General features: G+C 38.1%; 1 protein-coding gene and 1 long non-coding RNA gene across 6 annotated transcripts in view; one reads left to right on the forward strand and one right to left on the reverse strand.

Moving 5' to 3' along the window:
- Positions 1–9,750, forward strand: part of fgf13a (fibroblast growth factor 13a) — a 105,388-nt gene that overhangs the window by 53,057 nt on the left and 42,581 nt on the right. The window lies entirely within an intron of this gene.
- Positions 6,427–7,580, reverse strand: LOC103471611 (uncharacterized). The gene is made up of 3 exons (XR_534682.2): positions 7,123–7,580; positions 6,955–7,024; positions 6,427–6,892 (listed from the first exon to the last, which is right to left on the reverse strand). It is a non-coding gene; the product is annotated as an uncharacterized LOC103471611 (long non-coding RNA).

A 9,750-nucleotide genomic window follows, 5' to 3' on the forward strand; every position in this document is an offset into this window, starting at 1 on the left:
CACTTAAAATAAGAAAAATATTCTAACATAAATCCCTCTTGGTGAGAAAAATTATCTTGTCAGAAAGAAAACAAGAAAAATCTCCTTAATTTAAGATATTTAATCTTACTAAGATTTCAGTTTTTGCAGTGAAGGACCTGCATCCTCCTTTAAATTCACTGATGACTAATCCACAGCAGTGTGAAAAACCCACACATCATGAATCAGCTGCCACTGCTACTGCTGCCAGGCTCCTCCATGCAGCACCAGGGATCCAGACATGCTGCCACCACAATGATTAACCACCACTGAGGCTTTGTGTCTGCTCAGACTAGTTAGGAAAACTCTCAGGCTCCAATAAAACTTCTTCCAGTCTCTGCACTGACCATCCATGATCTGGCGGATCATTAATGGCACAGAGTGGACTTAGTCTGGTGTAAAGGGGGCCTAAAAGAAGCCTTTACACTTAGAGAAATTTAGCCAAACTCCTTATAGCACACTCGTTTTAAATTAACTTTAGGTTTTGGTTTTTGCATCTCTATTTTGATGAGCGAGAGAATAACCACAACATAATAACATGGGAATCTCTGAAAAGATAAAGTATTACTTGTAAAAATAACGCATCCATTTTCAAAATTTATATAAGCACTTCATAATTAACAGTTTAAAAAGTATTTATTGTCATTACAGCATCCAAACCCTTATACGTTCTAACCAGCTTTTTAAATTCTTTCACTGTTTTATAGCAGTGAAGTTATGCTACACTGTTAACATTTAACATCTGCTAACAAATGTTACCATTTGTTACAACAATCATAACAAATAAAGATGACAATCCAACTAACAATAATAACTTTTGAAATCACTTTTAGGAAATTAATCACACGAGTTAAATGTAACAAAACCAAATACAAACCTCAAAAGAGGTTTCAGGTGGAGATAGAATGTGGTCCAACATTCTGTGCTCAACCCTGAATCATTCACTTCATTTCATAAGCAAAGTTATTTGTCCGTAAACAGAACATATTTGTAGGAGTAAGATGAATGAGTAGCAGCACCATCTACTTACTGGATCCAAGTAGAAAACTCTTGACAGTGACTATGATAATTACATGACACAATTATACTTTAGGAAAGTGGTTTTACTTTTCATGACAGTGTAACCTGTCAACTGTTCTTATATTACATATTTCTGTCTTGTAAAAATATACACACACACACACACTTAAATGATGCCCGCATGTCAAAGAAATTGCTTCATTCCTTTAAATTGATCTCTTTTCATGAGCTCTGTTTCTCTAAACAGGCACATAAATAGCTGATGCATGAATAAATCATGTGTATAAGAATGTCCTTTGGTGATTTGACGGGTTGAGAGCAGGGACATATCAGTCTTACATCAGCAGTGCGAGTCCTGCTTGCAGTTGACTGTAATGAGGTATAAATTTGTCATGTTAAAGTAACTGTGACACCAGCAATGCGTTTGTTTTCTCCTGAGTAAACAAGTGTTAAGGTATTTAATAGGTGCAATGAGGCATGCTGCTGAGTCAGCAGCATGGTAATGTGAGGCCAGCAGCAAAGTGGGTTTTACTTCTGCCAGGATGGAATTCACACACATAAACATGTATGATATCATCATGTTATCTTTTTATGATAAACACAACTCCACATAAAATTCTGGATCTCTGATTGCTGGATCTCCACTTACCTTAACTCTTAAATTGTGTAACTCTGTCCACAACATCCTCTTTGTTCTCAGCAGAAACAACTGGTGATCCATCGGTTGCATGTTTTCCATTCCAATTCTCACCCACCAAGCCAGTCTATTTTCAAAATGACAATTTAAATAATTTCTCCACCAAAGGGTTCCCAAAAGCAGCTGTGATTTTTTTCCCCCCCCGTTTCTGTAATAATTCCTACAAGACTTTACTTAGTGAAAGAAACTGTTTTTCAGACATCACTTTCTATTATTGCTCTTTGCTCTTAATCTTAATCAGATGCACTTTACAAAATAATGGTTCATATGAAATATATGTCTTATATGTGACAGGACGGTGCATCATTGATTGCAAAGTTAAGTTCAAAAGTGTTCACATAAATTTAGGATTTTGAGATTTAGGTATAAAATTATTTAAACTCAATCAAGAAGTTTGTTTGTGATAGGAAATAAGCCAGGTATCTCTCCAAATGTAACAAATGAATGAATGGAAAAAAAACATAAATTTTACAAAAAAACACCAAAAAACTTTTTAATTACATTTCATTAAAAATGTCATTTTTTTATGTTTGTCAAAATTAAGTAGAAAAAATATATGGTCAGATGGATAATTTTTAATCACATCAGAATTGGGAACAAAAAAAATATATTTTTTTTGGCTAGTGGCAACTGTTGCAATGATGCCCTTTAATATTCCCAAACAGATCACTGTAAAAATGTGGGTTGCTTTGGTTACCCACCACTACTTCATGTTATATTCATCATAAGTTTGTGCTGTGTCATAGCTTTTAGCTTTTCATCTTTGGTTTATTTTGGCATGTTGAATCTGGAGAATTAGCCAGGCAGGGATGTTTCCAGGCTCCACTGCTGTTGGGGAACACGTGCCTGTCATGTTTACATATTCAAGCTGAGAACAAATGCATTGCTGTTGTTTTAAATAGCTGCTCAATAGGCATTTAATCCTACTGGTTTTACAGTCTGCAGGAAAAGTTCATTCCCAAATCTGAGCCAATCTTATAAATGTAAATGTTCCTGTTACTGTCGCCTTGCACAAAATATGATGCAACATTCGACCATAACTCAAGCAGGCTTTTCTACTTAAATAAACGTGAAGCTATAAAGTGTCGATTTAATTTAATTTAAAAAAAGATCAGTGTTTGTATTCTTAAGGTAACTCTAAAACCTGCCCAGTAACAGTTGGATCTATAATTTTTTAGCCTTCTTCACAGACGTATGCAGCAAATGTAACCTTAGAAAAGCCTGAGAGAACAATTCACACAGACAGTTGGAAGACCATCTTGGATACTTGCAGGGTTATGTAAAACTCTTGCATGTTTCATCTTAGGGTGCTTCATGTAAAGTGCCAGCCTGCCAACAGGGCTAATGCTGGCTGGGATTCATGCTGACACCCAATTTTCTTCATCATGTCACCTGCAACCAGTTCTGAATATAAATAAAGTTATATATAAAAAAGGCCAGACCTGGGACTAAAGGATATTATACTCACAACATAAAGAGTGTTCCTTACAATGATACTGCCAAATCTGACAAAAAGAGTTACTCTTCAGAATAATTATAGTTCAGTGTTGAAAAGACATCAGACTTTTTCACACACTATGGAGAAATCTTCTAAAACTTGTTTCTGGAAGTTGCACAAGAGACACATTATTTATATTTTTCTACATATGGCTGGAGATGATTTGAGTATTTGAGCAGTTTAGGTCCATCTCTGTCTCATACTCAACTTTGCAGAAGCAGCTCTATCTAAAAGGTATCTAGAAATTATTTATTTCTTATGATGGATTATATTTCTGTTTTCAATGAAATTGTATCTGAAGTGTTGGGCTTACATTTATGCAATCTAGTTAATTTCTCATGATTCTCTGCCTAAGGAGTATATTTGCACTAAACATATGAAACTATAGATCCATCCATCCGTTTTCTTTTCACCCTTGTCCCTCAGTGGGGTCGGGAGGGGTGCTGGTGCCTCTCCAGCTAACGTTCCAGGCGAGAGGCGGGGTCACCCTGCACAGGTCGCCAGTCTGTGAAACTATAGATATATAGATTTATTTTATTCTAGAATTGAACTGCTCTCTCCAGCAATCTTCTCTGTTTACTGAGATGCACACAACTCCTATAAGCTGTTAGATAACTAAGTTTCTCTAGATGACATGGCCTTTACTTTCAACAAGCTCTTATGTTGTCCTCCTGTGTCCTTTTCTCTTCATTTTAAAAGCTCAAACCCACCTTGAGTTGGATGCTTGGCACTGATATGCTGTGAACCATATCCTATGAGTTGTTATAGGACATGTCTGTTATTGTAACCTTAAATCTAATTTCCCAGCAAACATACATGCAACCTATCAGGGATAAAAGTGAAGCACTGGCCTGCATGTATAATATGAGGCACCACTGATGTCAAGTCACAACTATTCATTCAAGCATGAACACTTTGTTATATTTTTAAATAAAAAATAAAACAGGACAATTAAATAAATGTAACTTCTTTAGATTCTCATCTCTTGAAATTGTGTCTTTAAAATCAGTTTCAGAAAAAGTATCACAAGGCGAGCGTTTCAAACCTGGATTAGGTTTATGCTTAATCAAATACACAACTAAAGAAATCACAAGTGCAACAGGACAGATGTAATAAATTATTTTAGGAGAGATAATATGTTCTTTCCCAGTGGAATAACTATTTCCTAACATGTCTGATCTACATTTGTGAAATTCTGTCTTCCTGTGCAGCTGTACTCTATGGCAGGTATTTGGTCTTGCCTGCTAATCCGTTGCTTTGAGATATAATTAGAGAATGCTCATCAGTCTCTGACTGGATTCACTGACAGCTGTTGCACATTTTTCCACTCTTGTTTTCTCTCACTCACAGCTACATGTCCAAACAAAAGGTCAAATCATTAGTTCAAAAGGCTTCCAGTTAGTAAGAATGCTAAACTGAGAAGGAAGATCGCTAAGTGTGAGTTTCTGACTAGCTTGGCTGCTTTCTCAGAGCAAATGCTCAGCCCTGTTGCTGTGTGTATGGGCAGAAAGCTACAGCCCTTAGATCTGTGTTCAGAATGATGTAATGGGGAACAATCAGTGAGCCAGAGCTCTAACGGTTCTGATCATCACACGTAAGCAGTCATCACAACAGGCCAGTGTCACGCAACCTCCCACATCTAATCTGGGCTTCTGACTGCCAAAACATTGCTCAATATGTCATAATCTACTCCTAGTTTCTCCTGAAATGCAAACACACACTCATCATGCACACCATGGGTCGTGCACAGAGATTTGGCTCCGGACATTTTCTCCCAGTCTGGTTCAAATTTGAGCCAGCAGTACTAAGACAAACCTGTTCTGACTCGTTGATGAGTATGAGTGTATGTTTGTGACAGTTACTTTTGCAAGCTGGCTAAGCTCTAGACATGTAACACCGCAGCAGCTGGGCTGCTTGGGAACCACAGATTTGGTAATGCGATACAGGCTATGAGTGTTTGTACTGATCGGTTAAGATGGCCCAGTACAATCATTCAATCATTTTGGGCATAACCTCTGAGTTACTGCATGCCTGACAGATCGGCTGAATAGAAGAGCCTTAGAGAAAGAGGAGCTGGTATCCACAGCTCTTATTTTAGTGCCCACCTGGACGGCAATGTTCCAGTAGATCAGCATCTACGCATAGATGTATTCAATGCATGCGCTCTATGGATGAAGTGGCTGTAAAAATCTGCACAGTGATTGAAAACTCTAGGCTAAATTGTGCCTTGAGAAACATATTTTGCTTTATTTTCACTCATATTGTCCCTAACTTCAAGCTTTAAGCCACAGTAGTCACCATGCAGCGACTATGTAAGTATATGTGTATTACAAGATATAACCAGCAGAAGAGTTTGACTCATAAATGACCATGAGCAGCTTAAAGAAGGGCTTCATGTTATGTTTGCATTTGGACCAGATCTATTCTGTTTTATATAAATTTAAGGATTCAGCAATACATCAATACTGCAAAGAGATCATTTCTACTTAACTGTTCTAGACACAAATATTAAATATATACGACTGCAGCATTGCTTTTATGAACAGTCAGAATTCTCATATTCAAAAGCATGTCTGGAGCCAGACTTATACATAAAGATAGTTGGAAAAAACACCACATTTGTAAGAATACATGAAATTAACAAAGCTATACAACTGAAAATAATTGATTTCATACACTCCAAATACACTAAAGGATAAAAACAGAATAAAGTCTACAACATTTAGTGCTACTTAAGTGAGAAGTCCAATTTCTTGCCAAAGCATCCTAACTGTTCAGACATTTTGTGATGTTAAAACAACAATCCCAGTGTGTTTCATTCATATTTTATGTTATAATAGCAGATAAGTGGAAACTGTAACACATGTTCTTTAAATGTTTATTAAAACTATGGCAGTATAATATGGAAAAGATAATCTGTGAAAAAATCCTCTGCCTCTTTCTTGTGGTCCTATTGCAATCTGCAGAAATATATCACTCAGTCAGAAACTACCATGAAATAAAAATGTAACTATTTCCCATACAGATTTCTTGTTCTTCATTCACTAAATGGGGAATCCATGTCAATGTGATTGTGGCCCTGTATACATCTCACGATTTAGTGCTTTTTAAATCTCTCCTGCAGCTCCAAAAACTTCGCCCTGCTGCACTTTTATTACTAGAAACAAACAGCAATTAAATAATCATCCCACTTCTAACTCTAATTCACTGAGAACAAGGTTAATGGGCTTTTCACATAACAAGTTATCGCATTTGCACTTAGTTTATTTTAAGTGAGGTGCTGCTGGAATTGCTTTGGCCTTGCTGACTCGCAGCCAGCCACACATTGCTGGAGGAGTCCTGCTGACCGGAGCAAAATGAGGGGAGGTCTCGGCGCCGGCCAGAGACCTCTCCAGAGAGCTTTTGTTGGTTGACGCGCAGAGTTTTTCCCCAGTTTGTGTGCCCTTCGGACGCAGTGGACACCACTGCCTGCTTCCTTCCCCTTGCAGCTGTGGGACCTGCCGCTGGGAGAAGGGGCATATGTTTCCCTAGTCTGTTTTCCAGAGAAACAGCACACACAGGCGTGCAGGTGCCAGTGTTTCTTCTGCAGCTGTGTGAGCCAGCTCCAGCCAGGCTTGCAGCCAGGACTGTTCATGGCAAATTCCCCAGCAGCTGTGTCCCTGATGACAGGAAGAGCAATAAATGACAGAAGTAAGAGGAAAGACATTAATAGTTAACTTACCAGTAGACCAAAATGCCCACTTGAACTTGTCATGTCGCTCGTAAAAAGGGTATTTTGGAAATTATCAGTTCTGAAAATTGAAAATGAAAGCAAGAGGATTTAGATGAATTGAAACCAATTTCATTGGGTCCCAGGTTAAGGCAGCTCATCGAAGTCAGAACTTTTTACCCCTGTATAAAAATTCTCTGTTTTCCATGAATCTGTCTGAGACGAGAATGTAGAAAAAAAAAAAGAAATATGTAATATTCTGCTTGGTTGTGGGCTCTTTCAGTAGGATAATAACCAACACAAAGCAGATGTGCTCCTGGATAGGGCTGGGCAATAAATCAATAACAATGAAAATTGATACGGACACATGATCAATGTCAGCAGGTAATACGTCTGATAGAATATTCAGTCATTTCACTGAACTGCACAGCATTCTGGGGGATGTAGACAGAGGAAAGGCTTTTGCTGCTCAACTTCTCTCAGTCAGATAAGCAAAGTTGATGACATTGACTAACTCACACACTCTTTTGTTACTTGAGTAACTTGTGGTTTCCTAGCAACAGCCTTTTGACTAACTTGCGCAGCAGAAGTTTAAGGTTTTGCCAATCTGCCTCATAACTGCTTAAAAATTAACAAGAGCTGGACTGAAAACTGTGGATAAAACAGGAAAAGTCAAGTCACCAGTTTGGAAATATTTCAAATATTTAAAACAAACAAAAAAAAAAAATCAATAATTACTGATGATGTCAACTGATAAGAAATGATTTTTGCTTGACACGATCTTCAGCCATTCTGTCCAGCCTTTCCCCAGGAATGGTTTGAGGGGTGCAAAAATGAGCGTAAAGTTGTTGATTTGGCTTCAACATTTTCCAGATGTCAATCTAATCCAACGTGTGGAATGTGCTGGAAAAATTAGTCTGGTCCAGTTTGTAACTTAGAGGATCTAAAGGAGGGGTAAGCAAGAACTAGTTTCTTGCAACATACCTGAATTGTCTCCTCAGTGTGCAGTCAATTTCTCCAGTTCTGCTAATGATCTGATTATTTGACTCAGGTGTGTTGAAGCATAGAAACATCTAAAAGTTGCAAACCCCTCACCTCTAGGACATATTGGTGTCAGATACTATACTCCCTTCAGACATCTTGTAGGGTTTTGGTGGTTCGGGACTATTTTGGCAGCAAAAGCTGGATCAGCTCAATATTAGGCAGGTGGCAATACTCCTATGGCTGTTAGTATGTAAATATTACTTTCAGTGGAAAAAATCTTAAATTTGATCTTTCACATGTCTTCCATGAAGTAGAAATCCAAGACATTTTTGTTCTACACTGCAGAGAGTAGCCAAAATTGAGTGGCGATGCCGTCGTTTTCTGTGTAATTTCCCCGGATCTGTCCTAATCCGGCCCACTTTCACATTGAGTTCTCACTGACTCAATGTCTGTGAGATTGTATTGTTAGGTCCCTCTTGAGAGAGAGATTGTAGATCTCAATGAGCTTTTTATCTGGTTAAATAAAAGTTATTATTATTTAACAACAATATGCCTGCCAAGACCACGGAGGTCCACGTCTGGACTTTTCCCTTCATTTTTACACAGATGTAAGGTTCCGAATCAGATCTTTTCGTTTTTTATGTTTCTAACTGGGATCCATTACAATTCACTATCATTATGCTTTCATTGATTTCTCTGTGCGCCGTCTTCACCAGGCACATGGTCTGCACAATAAAACTGGGATACACTCCGTTTGGTAAGGGAACATGACCTATTTACCCACCCACTCCCATTAGTTGACTCATGTCTGCTGCAGTTTCATTTCCTGCCTAGTTGATTTGTTCCGCATGATGATTTTGCAGAAATAATCTATGCCAAGCGGAAACCGTGCAATTACATTGGCACATTCACACACATTCTGATCGTTCTGTAAATATGTATAATCATTTTAATGTTGTGTGTGGCGCCTTTACAATGAGAGATACCACCATTCACGGCTTACACACCACGTATAATCTTCCTTATCTGTGCTGGGGCATCGGGAGCCTTTCTGCCGGGAAATAAAACAACCAACTACTTCACCGAGGACACTCCAATGCAAGAGAAAGCCGGAGTGTGTGACCAGACTAAAATTAGCTTCATTAATGTTCACATCCAGTTTGCCTCGCTGCACATTTGACCTCCCTGCATAATGTTCACAGATACGCTGAGGCTAGTGAGGAGGTTACCATGAGGACACAGACCTGGTAAATGGCAAAGTCAATTCTACTCATTCATTGGCTGTCAAATTTTAGAGTCTCCAAGGTGTGCACAAGGTGTCCTTTGCTACCTCTGCATTATTAATGCTAGAAGAAAATATATGCAGTACTGTTTAGTTTTTGCTTTTAAAGCTTGAAAAGGCTGCTCCAGACACCTGAATTTTTTAGTTTTTCCATATAGTCTCCTTTGGAAATGACCTTTTTGTTCTGTATAAGCTTTGTATCAGTTCCCACATTTGTGTAGTTTGTGCTATCTACAGTTCCTTTAGGTCACTGAAGGACACCCTTCTAAAAACTAGAAAAAGAGAGAATGAGCAGTGTAGTGGAAGTTAAACATAACCCTTTAACTACCGCACCTAGAAAAAAACCTGTGAAAATTTTTTTCTTAGCATTTCTTTTACCCCAGGGTGATCTATAAACACAATCAATTTTTTTTTTTTCAACAGACCCTGTGGTTTTGGAAATATTGATCTCTACCAAACGGTTGAGATGTCCTTTATGGTTAAAGTTCATCTCTACCAAACGGTTGAGATGTCACCTAATGGTTTAAGTACATGACATAATA

Source organism: Poecilia reticulata, linkage group LG10, assembly GCF_000633615.1.
Source record: "Poecilia reticulata strain Guanapo linkage group LG10, Guppy_female_1.0+MT, whole genome shotgun sequence".
Classification (NCBI taxonomy): Eukaryota; Metazoa; Chordata; class Actinopteri; order Cyprinodontiformes; family Poeciliidae; genus Poecilia; species Poecilia reticulata.